Source organism: Pleurodeles waltl, chromosome 10, assembly GCF_031143425.1.
Source record: "Pleurodeles waltl isolate 20211129_DDA chromosome 10, aPleWal1.hap1.20221129, whole genome shotgun sequence".
Lineage (NCBI taxonomy): Eukaryota > Metazoa > Chordata > Amphibia > Caudata > Salamandridae > Pleurodeles > Pleurodeles waltl.
Genome location: NC_090449.1, coordinates 336,365,125 through 336,379,055, shown reverse-complemented (window position 1 = coordinate 336,379,055; position 13,931 = coordinate 336,365,125). Strand labels below are relative to the sequence as shown.

Here is a 13,931-nt window from a genome sequence, read left to right as displayed (position 1 = left end):
GCCAGCAGATGAGTCATTGCAGAGGAACATGCTGCCTCAAGCACCACTGAACAGGACACCGCCTCCTCAGGCACCAATGAACAGGGCACCGCCGCCTCAAGCACCGCTGAACAGGGCACCGCCGCCTCAAGCACCGCTGAACAGGGCACCGCCGCCTCAAGCACCGCTGAAAAGGGGAACCGTCACCACAAGCACTGCTGAACAGAGCACCGCCACCTCAAGCACCACTGAACAGGGCACCGCCGCCTCAAGCACCGCTGAAGAGGGCACGGCCGCCTCAAGCACCAATGGACAGGGCACCACCGCATCAAGCACCGCTGGCCCATGAGCGCCAAGGGCACTGCCGCTACTGAATCCATCACGAGCAGGGTGAAGCACTCTGGGCACAAAGCCCCATCCAGAACCAGTGGAGACTGTCATCCACTACCTCTGTCCTTAGCAGGATGAAGCACTCTGGGCACAAAGCCCCCTCCAGAACCAGTGGAGACTGTTATCCACTTGGGAGACTGTGGCTTTGCACTCCCCAGGATATAGCAGTGGGCAACCCACCCACTGTAGAGACTTGAGAGACTGTGGCTTTGCACTCCCCAGGATATAGCGGTGGGCAACCCACCCACTGTAGAGACTTGGGAGACTGTGGCTGTGCACTCCCCAGGATGCAGCAGTGGCAAGCCACCCACTGTAGAGACTTGAGAGACTGTGGCTGTGCACTCCCCGGGATGCAGCAGTGGGCAACCCACCCACTGTAGAGACTAGAGAGACTGTGGCGTTGCACTCCCCAGGATTGAACAGTGGACTTTGTAATCTTCTGGGGCGGTTGGGGGATGTAACTGTAATGTATCATGCTGTATTGGTTTGTGTGTTGTGGTGGGTGAGGGTGGGTGTGTCCCCCTGTTTTTTCCCTACTCCTCCCTTGTGTTATAGGTGCAGTACTCACCGTTGTCCTCACCGCCGGCGTTCCTGCTCCTGGTAGAGGAGCAGGAAGATAATGGCTGGCAGGATGTGCAGGTCTGGTTCCATGGCCTCCGGATTCCTCGGGGTGTGTGTAGAGGTGAGCATTTTCCCTTCGAAGTCCTGTTTCCGCCGTGTGTTTGTCCGCGGTGAATTCGCCCCAGAAAAGGTGGCAGATTGGTAGGTTGTGATACTGTGGGCGGTACTTTGTCTTCCGCCTGTCTGTTGGCGGTGACCGCCGCGCTGTTTTTTTGACCGTGGCGGTCGGACTGTTAAAGTGGCTCTCTTTGTTGGCGGTTTCTGCCACGGTCGTAATTCCAATTTTTTTACTGCAGGCCTGTTGGCGGTCTTACCGCCGCTTTAACACCGTCCGCCAGGGTTGTAATGACCACCTATATCTCCTTTCAGAGCTCTCCGGATGTGGAGTGTCTGCTCTCTGACTTCTCCTGTCTTTATTTTGTTTTTGTTTATCCAAGCACTTTTCCGAACACCCTTGTGCTTTTTTAGCACCTCCCTTAGGGGTGGTACTCTGAACGTCAGGTTTTGTTCGGCTTGGCTCCCAAACTATCTCGTCCTACACTAATATAACTGTCAGAAATAATTTTTGGTACTTGATGCTCCCCTTCCAAGTGTGGAATCTCCCGGAGCCACTGGTGTATAGCCAATGCTTCTGCTTCCCCTTAAATGTTACTGAGTATTATTGAGGAGACTGTGTCAAAGTTACACATTAGTTTCATCCCCAAATCCCAGACTGGAGCAGCTCCACGTTCATATTGAATTTGTTTTAACACTTCTGGAAAATTTGCTAGTGTCAGTGTACCATGTGTGGGAATGTATATTGCAGCGAAGACTGTACCCCGTGTGGTGCAGTTGTCCACTCAGGGAACCATTCTGAATGGCAAGCACATTGTGAAAATTCTATGTTTTTCCTGTGGTCCCATTTGGGAAAACACAGCTTCCAGCTTTTTTTGTGTTATCCAGAACAGGATTTTATGGAGTTCCGTGGGCACCTTGACCCATGATAGAATTTACTTTTTGTGGGTTAATCCCAGTAATGGCCAATTGGTATCCAGCTGGTGGTGCTGGGCACAATGGTGTGTTTAAAGTTCACAATACAAACTGAACAAGTTGTCAATATAGTGTTACTAGCTCATTGTAAAGATTGTACAGATCAGCTGCCTGCATGTTTTTTGTACACCTGCGTGTAGTATATACGTGGCAAACATTAGCCACATTGGTCCATCATTACTTAAGGGGCCTAATCTCACGGAGTGTATTACATGTGGTAGGGCGCCATTAAATCAGATCTGGTGTTTTTGATAGGTAATAGGTATTTCAAGATACTGGTATGCTTGGTACCCTTGTGGTAAGTTCACTATGTCATATGTGTTGAATGTGTAGGTTGTATTGTCTTCCTCAGGAAAGGTGACCCAGGAATAGAATGTTTCTGTTTGGTAACCTTCATTTACATCCGCTAAGAAGGTAACATCCCACTGCAGACAAGAGGGCACGCAACAGTGATAGTGACTCCTTACTTGAAACAAACACGAAGGAAACAGAAAGCAAACTAACAGGTGTAACTACTAATGACCCTCTCTTTAGCAAGGTACAAAAGATCATTAGAAAACACTGGAGATTTTTGAGAGCAGGAGGACTGAATCTGGAACCACCAATGTTTTTGTTCAAATGGGCAAGTAGCATACGGGATAGTGATGTATACACGAGACTGCGGAAGATGCAGATAGTAGAAACACAAGGGACACTCTGGAATCTCCCCAGAGATGTGGGCCATTTCCCCTGTGGTCGGTGTAATATCTGCCACCTAATTGAGAGTAGAAAATCCCTAGACCTGAGGCTTGAAAAGCCATGGGAGCTAAGAAGTTTCTCTTATTGTAACACAAAATATGTTGAATATACAATAATTTGCCTATGTGGACTGAGACATGTAGGTATGACCACAAAATATTTAAAAACATGCATTAACAAACATAGGAGCTCATTTAAGTGCAAAAAACAACAATGAAGATGATGCAAAACTTTATACAGTAGAGGCAGGACATAGAGTTGGTGATTTCAAGTGGTCAGTAATAGAACATGTAAGGGGAACAGATAGGAATGTAGCACGAAAATTATTCCATATTGAACAAAGATGGGTGTTTCACCTTCAGACTGATGTGCATGGGCTTAACGATGAAATTCTTTGGAATCAGCTGAAAGAGGGGTAGGAAAGGAAATTCTGTGTATGAGAGTACACAATTAAGGGAGTTGATACTTCTGGAACTACTCCCCAGGAGAGACATACAACCGTGATCACTGGACTTAAGACATGAGTTGAGTAGAGCCTAGGGGTCCAGCCTGTAGGTACAATGGGCCTGTAATGTATCCATTGCAGTAGTGGGCATTGGTATATGGAGTAGAGGGGCCTATTACCTCAGGCGTCATTAATAAACTAGTACCTTCAGACAGACACAAAGGTATTTTTAATTATCTTCTGTAACCCTGGTTCTTATCAACAGAATTAACCTTATTCTGATCTCCCTGTTCCAATAGGAGCTGGTTCTCCTGTAGGGCTACGTTTGAGATCACTAAACCAGTATCATCTTAGCTTGGTGGGTTGGACTGGCCTATGATGAAACATGCCACTATTAGGTGAGTGAGGCCTTTCCATCCATAAAAGAATATCCTTAAATAAGACCTGAAAACTATCTGAGTGACTGAAGGCAGCTTTAACCCATTCCACTGTGTGATATCTCTTATGGCTCTGCCACAAGGAAGTCTATGAAGCTATATTTTTATGTCGCAGAAAAAGACTCCTGGGCCTGATGGGGTCCCAACTGATTTATATAATGCAGACTTCTAGGTTTATGGGCTTCAGTACTTACTTTGGTCATTAAAGATGCAGTCATCATTTATATTCCTGACTTTGGTCGCTGTCCATAATGTTCCAAAGTTTAAACAAGCATTTGCAATTCAATAGGTCTCGCATTTGCAGGGGTTAGAGCTACTGGCACTGTACATGCATAATTGGACTTTTTTTGCCACATAAATTGGCCTACCTTGCCTCACAATCTGGTCCTTTCATGCCACATAATTCCACTGAGCAAAAAGCTCTGCAAGACCATACGTGACAAAAGTTAACTTTTACTGAGAACAGTGAAAAAAGCATTGCCAAGGATAGGATATCACAGCTGTATACATTGATGAACAAAATGAAAATGCTTAACTATAGTTAAACAAGCTTTGTGCTGCCATTTTGTAAGCTATGCACTGTCCTCTCCGTAAGTCTGATGTGAGCTAACTAAGAAACAACATGAAGTAACTGGTATTCATGCAAAGTGCTCCAATAGTGGTGATTGAGTTTGTGCTGTGTAAGATTTGAAAGTAACATGGAGCACAAAGGATAAACAATGTGAAGTAACTGGTAGTCATGCAAAGCTCTCCAATACTGCCAATTGAATTTGTTCTGTGCAAGACTTGAAAGCGCAATGGAGCATGAAGGAGAGAGACGAAACAGAAGCTAGACCTAAAAATATCAAAAAAAGTAGTCCAGAAACCATGTGTAAGGCATGGCCGCTGTATATGTTAACAATATTTGGCTGGTGCTCTCGAGGAAGGCTAAACACTGGAAAAGGCATGACATATGTATGCCTTTGACAAATGAAATCAAGGGAATTTTGAAAGGCATGCTCAAGAACCAATTAAAGTGATGGGCGTGAGATAGGAGTGGTTAAAGCCCACAGAATATATGACCACAGGTCGGAAGCACTTGCAAGCGCGACCTAAAAAAGGCAACAAAAATTACCATTGCTGCTGCAGACTGATTTCATTAATTCAGTGGTCAAAGTAATAGGGCATGTCATCTTAAAAAGACTCACCATGTGCTCAAAGAACAATCACTGATTACTGGACCTGAGGTATGGATTGAGACCTGGACCAGAAACCATTGACCCATGCCGAAACCTTCATCTGATCAATAATAAGTTTACTGTGGCCTAGGAAGTGGCTTTACACATGGCATTCATGGACCTCAGTTCAGCCTTTGATATGGTCAATCAGGATAAACTATGGAAAATTATGTATATTTACAAATTGATGCTAGTGTTATGTCATTTGTACCTGATTTACACATAAATCTTTCAACTTCGTTTAGGTTTGGGAAGGATGATGAGTGCCCACTAGCTTTCAGCACAAAGAGGGGAGTCCATCAAGTTTGTACCCTGGCACCCTTTTTTTTTACATTATATGTTAACTATCTAGAAAAGGTATTGGTAATAGGCCCCCAAGAACCGCCTCTTGTGGAAAACTGCTTGGTCTGGGAACTGCTTTACGCATATGACACTGTTTTATTGTCTACAATAAACAAAAAGTATTATGTTTATTTGTGTCATATATGGACACTTTGGTCTTATTTACTAGTCTCAGGACTATGTAATGGTAGGGGGTAGAGAGCCTCCAAATTAAGAGTGTTCAACATAATATAGAATATAAGAACCAGGGTCAACATGTTCCCCTGCCCTACTTAGGGGCATTGTTCGATCACTCTAATTGTTGGTCCCCATTAATCACAGCAAGAAGAGACATAGAGGGTCATTTTGACCCCGGCGGTCAGTGTAATTGTGGCGGTAGTACTGCCAACAGGCTGGCAATAAATACCGCCACATTATGACATTGGCGGGTTGGCTGAAGCCAACCTGCCAATGTATCACACCGACCACCATAGTGGTAGCAGCCCCTGGGCTGGAGATTACAGTCTCCAACCCGGCGGCCGCTTCTGTCCCGCCTGAGGAATTATGACCCCGCCTACCCCCATGGTTTTCGTGGCATTCGTAACGCCACAAAAACCATGGTGGTAGGCCCTACCAGAGACAGGGAATTCCTTCCCTGTCACTGGTAGGAGGACCACCCCCCCCAGCACTCCCCAGACAACCCTTCCTCCATCCATGCTCCCCCTCTTCCAATCTTCCCCCCATACACACACTCGCAGGCCCACACCACGCATTCACACACTCACTCACACAGGCATACACGCATTCATACACTCACTCACACTAGCATACACGCATTCATACACTCACTCACACTAGCATACAAGCATGCATCCATTCATTCACTCACACATCCATACACACATTGAAACCGACACGCAGACACGCATTCACATTTCCATTCATTCAGTCATTCTCACACATGCACACACGCAAACGACACTACACACTCATTCTCATTCACACACTCACACATTCATGCACACACCCCAGCACACACACACAGAACACCTCCCATCCTCCTCTCCTGTCAGAAACCGACTTACCTGTATCCATGGGGTCTTCCGGCAAGGGACGGAAGGGACGCAAGGGACGGGGTGGGGCGCTCCTACCTCCAGCAGCGCCAACCAGCAGAACACCACCAGGCCATATTATTTGTCATAATACGGCTGGCGGCGGTCTACTGGAGGTCTACTGACCTTAACACCATCCGCCAGCCTGACCACAGCCGGATTTCCGTCCTTCTTGTGGTGGACATCCGGCTGTGGTCATATTATGGAGGACGGATGAAAGTAGTGGTGACAGTCTTTTGCCAGCTGTTGCCGCAGTGGACGGTGGCACTTACTGCCTATGTTATAATGTGGGGCATAATTTTTTACAGTCTTTGGTTTTGATTCAAGGCTGGGTAATAGGTTTCTGTCAGCACTGTTGAACATTTATCAGTCAAAATGCTTATTATTCGCTTCCTCTGGGAGTGATAAATGGGGTTATGTCAGCAATTCATCATTACAAATTGTTGAAAAACAGTTCTTGCAACGTTTGCTGTGTTTGCTGCAGGGGATTCAAGCAGGTATAGTTCATGAGGATTTGAGTCAAGGATATCTATTGGACATTTTTCAATTACGATCATTGCTCCTCCGTCTCTCCGTCTGGTTAAAGGATGAAACAGTACTTAATCATGCTGTTATCAAGGACTGTTACACCTGGAGCTAAACCAACCAACTGGACATTCATATATAATGTTGGAGCGTACCTCATGTTTGTGAGTAATAATAGCTGCTGTTTTTTATAAGGTAGGTTTCGATTGAATTTTGTAAATTGCCTTCTGGCAGTCCTTAAGGATTAGTCAAGGATTCCGATATTAAGCCCGTGTGAATGTGATGGAGTTTCGATACTAGATACCATCCACTTTCTTATGGTGTGTTCACTTAACGAGGATTTAAGGGTGTTATTGTTCCCTGGATCATAGAGAAGAAATCTAGGCAGGTTACACCTGCTTTATTGTAGCTATAACTTTACCTAACAAACTAATCTGTTTTTATGTTGAATGCTTTTTAAATGTGCTGTTGAAAATAGAGTGCTGCTTGATTCTTAATGATCTGTCTTGCATTCACTGGATTGTGGTTTAGATTTGTTCTTTTATGGCTTCCATTGTGAAACAAAAATTTATATGGTGAATGAATTTGCCTTAATTTTCATGTGCTGATGTTGAATTATCAGCAGTAGTCACATTCTTAACGTGTTAGCAATGCGACTGTAGTTTAGGTACATAAGTTACAGTCATTCAGTACTACCCCATAAAATACAGAATAACCCACAGTTCATAAAATATATTCAACATATTAAACAATTCTAAACAGTGTGCAAAATGTAAAACACAGCATCAGGTTTACTTTTAAATGCATCTTCTCTTGTCAATTGGAAGGATATCTCCAGGCATTTCCTATAAATCCATACAAAATACACAAATGTACGTAGGCCCTGCACAATTCCTGTCCATTTAACAAACTTAAGCATTCGAAAAGCTAACTCATAATATCCAAAACTCAAGTTGTAGGATAGACATCGTATACATTTTCTTCTTTTTTAATATAAAAGAATATTTTATTTTATTTTGGGGGAAATCCCCATCTAACTTACAATGAACACAATCAATAAACAAATCATTCAATTTCATAGACTCGTTTCATAATTATCACTGAAGTTTGCACACTATTTAAAATAGTTTCCCTAGAAATATACAATAAAAGTAGAATTCAAGCTCATAAAATGGTAAAAGTTGCCTTTCAAAATCAGTAAGAAGGTATCTAAAATCGATTACATAGAGCACCCCGTTGTAGCTCCTTTATGGACATGCTTTAGGCACCAGGCCAACTACAAATAGTTGGACGTTGAAAAGACAGTCACCTCATTGGTGTCCAACTTGAACAACCCCAGAGCAATCTACTAATTCCTTATATACAACCTCCGGAAAATGGGGGCAATCCATTTCCTCCTAATCTAATGATAGGCAGTGCAAAAGAACAACAAATGGGCGTCTGTTTCTGGGTGTAACTTGCAAAGAGGATATTTATCCAAAATTAATGCTGTTGTACTCCATTTACTGCAAAAACAGTTGCCTGGAAGAATTCCTATCCTAGATTGCATATTGAAGGATCTGGCAAACTCATTTTGTCAATCATAAATAACATCAATCACAGTATTTGATGAATAATAGGAATATAATTGGGATAAGCACGCAACCCTGTAGGACTCCTCTTTCAATTTTAATTCAATCTGTCATTTCTCCATTCCTCCCCCATCATACCTGACCGTGGTTTTCACTTTGTTGTCTAATCATTATATTAAAAAAGTTGGTTGTCATGCCCATGTCTCCAAGCATCTCCCACAATTTACCTTTGAGGGACTAGGTCAAATGCTGCTGCTCTTAAATCAACAAAAGGTACAAAGATATGAGCATGTTTCAGATAGAGTAGCAGCTTATTGACCTACTGAAACATAAAATCTTAGTCAAGCAAGAATCACAATTGAAAAGAATAAACGTACAAATACCACAATACAGAGTACTTCCTATACAATAATATACACAACTGACTCAGTTTGGAGCTCCTCACGTTTGTAGTACCAGCAGCTTTAGAAATCTACAATAATAAAAAGCCAAAGAACCAAAGTGCACAGTGCATACATCTCATTATATTAAATAAGATCAAAGATCAAACGTGAATGATCAAATAGATAGCATAAACTGCAAGTAATATTACAATTTATGAAATCTGCAACAGTTAAAGCGTTAAGGTGCAATACATATCAATATATTTTGATATTTAAATCTAATAACATTTTTAAGTTAAAAAATGAAGACTTCTAACTATAAAAACGCGTCATGCCTTAGGCTGGGCTAGTAGCCATGTGCAAAACTTCGCAAATACAAAGGCTCTTATTATGAACCATCCTATCCAAGTACTTCAGGACCTCTACAATGGGTGACCCGGACAGACTTTTACAAGGTCAATAGGCATTAGACATTGGTAAAAATACGAAAATAAAAGGATTAAGACTTCAAGCTTTAAGAACCCTTCATGCTTTTAGGCCGGCCCAACAGTCCTGTGCAAAACCTCGCAGATAAAAAGCTCTTATTCTGAGCCATCTCACCCAAGTACTTTAACGAATTCACAATGGGTAGATCCAGGCAGCCGACAAATATTTAGAAATGGCATTTACTACCACTGTAGATGTATCACTTTTACAAATTCTATAGGCATTAGCGCGGTCGTAAAGGCAGAATTTTGGAAAGTGGGATAATCCATTTGTTCATTGAAACCATATATTTAGGACAGCAAAAAAGAAAATGTTCCACTGATTCCTCACCTAATTGACACAATTTACATTTGTTATCTTCAGGGCTATTCAAAACCATTGAGCGGTGTAGGCGTTTACAGGTAGGATACCATATCTAAACTGGAAGAATTGGGAATGAGCATATACGTATGTATGGGTAGATCAAGGAAATGTTCAGCCAATGGCTCCTGCTCGACAAGCAGCAATTCCGTCGTTAGACGACCCAACCTACTCCTCTGGGAGATTCAATCATTTACTCTCTCACAAAATCTCTGCTTGACAAGTGTGGTCACATCAGCTGGCATCGACTCAGGAGTGCAACCAAAGCTGTTTTCATTTCCTGCAGCCAACTGACCTTATCTAAGCAGCTCGAGAGCCCAAATAAGTCTCCGATTCCCTCCCTAAAATGTTCCAGTTCCTCTGTCTTGATCCAAGGTTAGAGGTACTAACGGGATGCCCTTCCCCAGTCTCACGATATATCTAATAAAGTTGCTTTCTTTGACTTGTAACATATTCTGCTGGTTATTGAAGCTCCACAATGCTGCTCCATATAGGGTAGCTCCCCTGACCTGGGCCTTATACATTTCCAATATGGGATTTAATAGAAGACTTGCTATAGCTTTAGCTTTATGTCCCAGGCTCCTCCTCTATGACATATTACTTGAGCACTTTTACTGATATGTGCGTCCCATCTACCAGAATCCATGAGTCTAATCCCCACATAGAAGATCTCATTGGCTCTTTCTAGAATAACAGAATTCTTTGTTATGCTAGCTTTCACCTTTTTCTTTCCCTGACAACAAATCATCAGTTTTGTTTTTCCAACATTGACCTCAAGGTCCAAGTCTTTACAGAACAGGCAAAATTGATCAACTAAATTCTGGAGTCACATTGGTGATTTTGCCATGATGATTGTATCGTCCGCATAAAGCAGCTCGGAATTTTCCTACCAGCCAACCATGGTGAATCATTCCTGCTATTGGTTAAATACTCAATGCAATTATTAATATACAAGAGAATGAGGGTGAGGCCTAGAACAGCTCTGCTGCATCCACCTCTCAGTTGTAACTCGATCTGTCAATTTGCCATTCCTGCCACATCAAATTCAGGCAAAAGTGCCTTCATGGGGAAGGACAATCAAGTTCAAAAGTAAACCAGGAACTCCCATTTCGCTAATGTACATCACAGCTTAGGTCTAGGGACCAGGTCAAAGGCTGCACAGAGATCGATAAAGGCAACAAATAAGTTCCCTCCACCGATATCACCCGTCTTCCATCTGATTGCCATAAACCTCATCACTTGATCAATTGTACTAAATGCAGGACTAAATCCTGCCTGCAAACTCGAAATGGCCCCACTCTCCTCAATCCACTCCTCCAGTTGGTTTAAGATATGCTTCGCAAACATTTTTGGGAGGTTATCTAGCAAACCAGTTGATAATTAGATGGGTTGCTGGGATTTCCCTTCTAATAGAGGGGAACTATTTCTGTCCCTTTCCATGTGTAAGGGATGAGCACACCTGCAGCCACTGCATTACAAACCCTGTTTCTGTAGGGTGCCCAAATATCAAGGTTTGACTTAGGAAGATCACCCAGTATTTTATCATGCCGGGGGCTTTGCCCCACTTGAGGGAGGATAGTGCTACCTTGGAAATTGGTCTTAATTGGGGATACACTCTCTCCGCTACACAAACTCTTCTCTTTGGGTTCAAATTCATCTCTTCCAGAGTAGAGCGAATTGAAGTGTTTAACCCACTTATCAGGAAGAATCGATGACCCAATCAGAGGTTGGGTTTCCCCGCTGTCACTTGAAACCAGCTTTCAAAACTGACCGGCGTACTTGTTTCTTGCTACCTCTGAAAGCACTGTCCAACACTTCTCTTTCCAGTATCTCCGTGCCAATTATCTAATAAAATATAATCAATATGACTAATACAAATCCCTTGTCTAAATTTGGGAGAGAGATTTATGTCTTAGCGGAAACACCCATTATATGCTCGGAGGCCATGGGCTAGAGTGATTTTAACAATCTTGAGTGCAGCCATCATCAGTCTGTGTCCGTTGCTCTTCAATAATTGTTTGATGCCTCATAGACTATCCTCTTCCCAGTAGAGCTCCTGTGCCAATGAGTAAGGCTCAAATGTAGCATTAAAATCCCCAGCAATCAGGACATAATGGGCACTGTTTTTACTGGCTAACATAACCTGATGGGCCCTGCTTGACCCATCTTTGAGTCAGTCGACATCAGACAATGCAGAGGAAATTAGTCTGTTGGAGAGGGGGATCACCATTCTGGGCACAGGTACTGACAAGACTTAATAAACCAGTTTCTGAGGGAAGCCTGTGTGGGGATAAAAAACTGCAAGTCTGCACAGAAATAGCCCCCCCTGGGCAGTGGACCAATTTTGTAACAGTTTGAAAAGATCTGACTAACTATAGCAGGAGAGTTAAAATTTACAACAATACAGTACCCTTCACAGAACTTCTTCCACATACCCCCTCCCCAAGCCACCCTCCTCACCATTAGTATTGAGGATACTATTGAAAATGGAAAGTTAGCTTTAACATGTAACTATTGGATGACCTTGTCTTTCAGTTCTGTAAAAGTTTTTGAGCTGTTTGCCTGTAAACTAGGTACATTAGTGATTACTGCCACAAAAGGACTGGCCTCGGGGGGAGACGTAGAACCCCGGGACGTCTGTTGCTACTTCCTGCCACCTTTTGGTTATTTACTGCATGGTAATTAGTAGCCTCCCTGAAGTCCTTAACCAATAAGTTGGCACCACTTTCTTCCATGTTATTGGTGGCTGCATTGCCATAGTGGCATTCCTCTAATACTTGACTAGGGTATCTAGCCATGCCCTCACTCACGGCCAATCCGGAGGTAGCATCATTATGGGCAAGATTACAAGATACTTCTAAGTGCGAAGGAGTCCCCACTTGGCAGGGCAAAGCCCCATCATGTATTCCAGATAATGTTGAATTTCTCTGAGACTGGAGCTGAAGGGAAGAGATTGTAGGCAATAAATAATTGGTCTTAGGTAGTTGAGCAACCTCCCCCAATTTCTCTTCAATAACTGTTAGTCGGTTCCCAACAGGATACAATCTTTTAGCTAGCTCCTCCATGATATGCTCCATGAGTAGAGCAGCTTGGTTGACAGGACCTCCCTGGGCCATTTGACCTTTCCACTTTCAAATCCAGGGCTAGAGGGACCTGCACTATGTGCATGTTTACTCTTTAGTGGATTTCCACCTCGCTTTATTTTCCCTTTAGCGGCTGGAATCTCTATTGTTTTGGCCACAACACCAGATGAAAACAGTGGTGGTTCAGCTATAGATAAATCAATTAAGCAGGTCTCCTGAAAACCATCTCGCTTAACCCCATGTTGGTTAGCCTTCGGACCACTCCTGTTTCTGTTGTCGCCTTGGGGAGACAGCAGAAACAGGAGTGGTGAGGAAGAGGTAGCCAGGAAAGCTGCAATGAACACTTGTTGTTCTGCAGATTCAATCTTCTTTTCTTTTGCTCCAACCGCCTTGTGTAAGAAGCCATCTAATGTACTGTTACCCTTAAAACTATCATGTGTTGCTCCTGCCTTCTGTTTGTCCATCTTTCCACAGGTACAGTAAACTGTGGAGCCAAGTGTAACCTCAGCCCTTATAATGCTACTGAGTAACGTCAACTAGAGGCTGAAGACCAATTTATCAAGGTGAAATACCACTTACTCTAGGTGTAAAAGTACATTACAGGGTGGCCCAGCCCAGCCTTGTCCGTCCGATGATGGTCTTCGTCTGGCCCGTGCACGTCCTACACATCGGGCGATTCTACCAACTCAAGAGCGCCCGATGTGGCGAACGGCAGCGGCTCCTGCTGCTAGTGGTGCTGGGGGCTATGGTCCCCTGGGTCCCCTCTGCTGCTAAAGCATCCCACGCAGAGGGTGAAGCTACAAACTCAAGAGCGCCTGATGGCACGAACAGCCACAGCTCCTAGCGGTGCTGATTGTTAGATATACTTCTTTCAAGATCAACAGAACAAAACAAAGAATCTTGTCTATGATATTTGTTTCAGCTCGAAACCCCACCTGTAAATTAGGAAGAAGATAGCACTCCTGTACGCAATCCTGGACCTTATCTAATATTTGTCTAATGAAAATGTAGTACATTTTCAATTAGGCTTATTGGCCTGTAGTTTTCTGGATTATCTTTAATGCTTTTCTGATAAATTGGGATAGTGTGACCGGGCCGCCCCGGGCAACAGCGGGGAACCGACAGAAACGGAACCGCTACGGCCGCGTTCCCAGGTTCCCCTGGAAACGCGTCCGCAACGAGGCCAGCGTCCTGAGGTTGCCTCGGCAACCTCCGGTGACGAGGAGGCTCCGGA

General features: G+C 43.6%; 1 protein-coding gene across 1 annotated transcript in view; it reads right to left on the bottom strand.

Moving 5' to 3' along the window:
- The window catches only part of LOC138261520 (lipopolysaccharide-induced tumor necrosis factor-alpha factor homolog), a 218,936-nt gene that overhangs the window by 43,019 nt on the left and 161,986 nt on the right, over window positions 1–13,931 (bottom strand). The gene's annotated exons all lie outside the window — the stretch shown is intronic.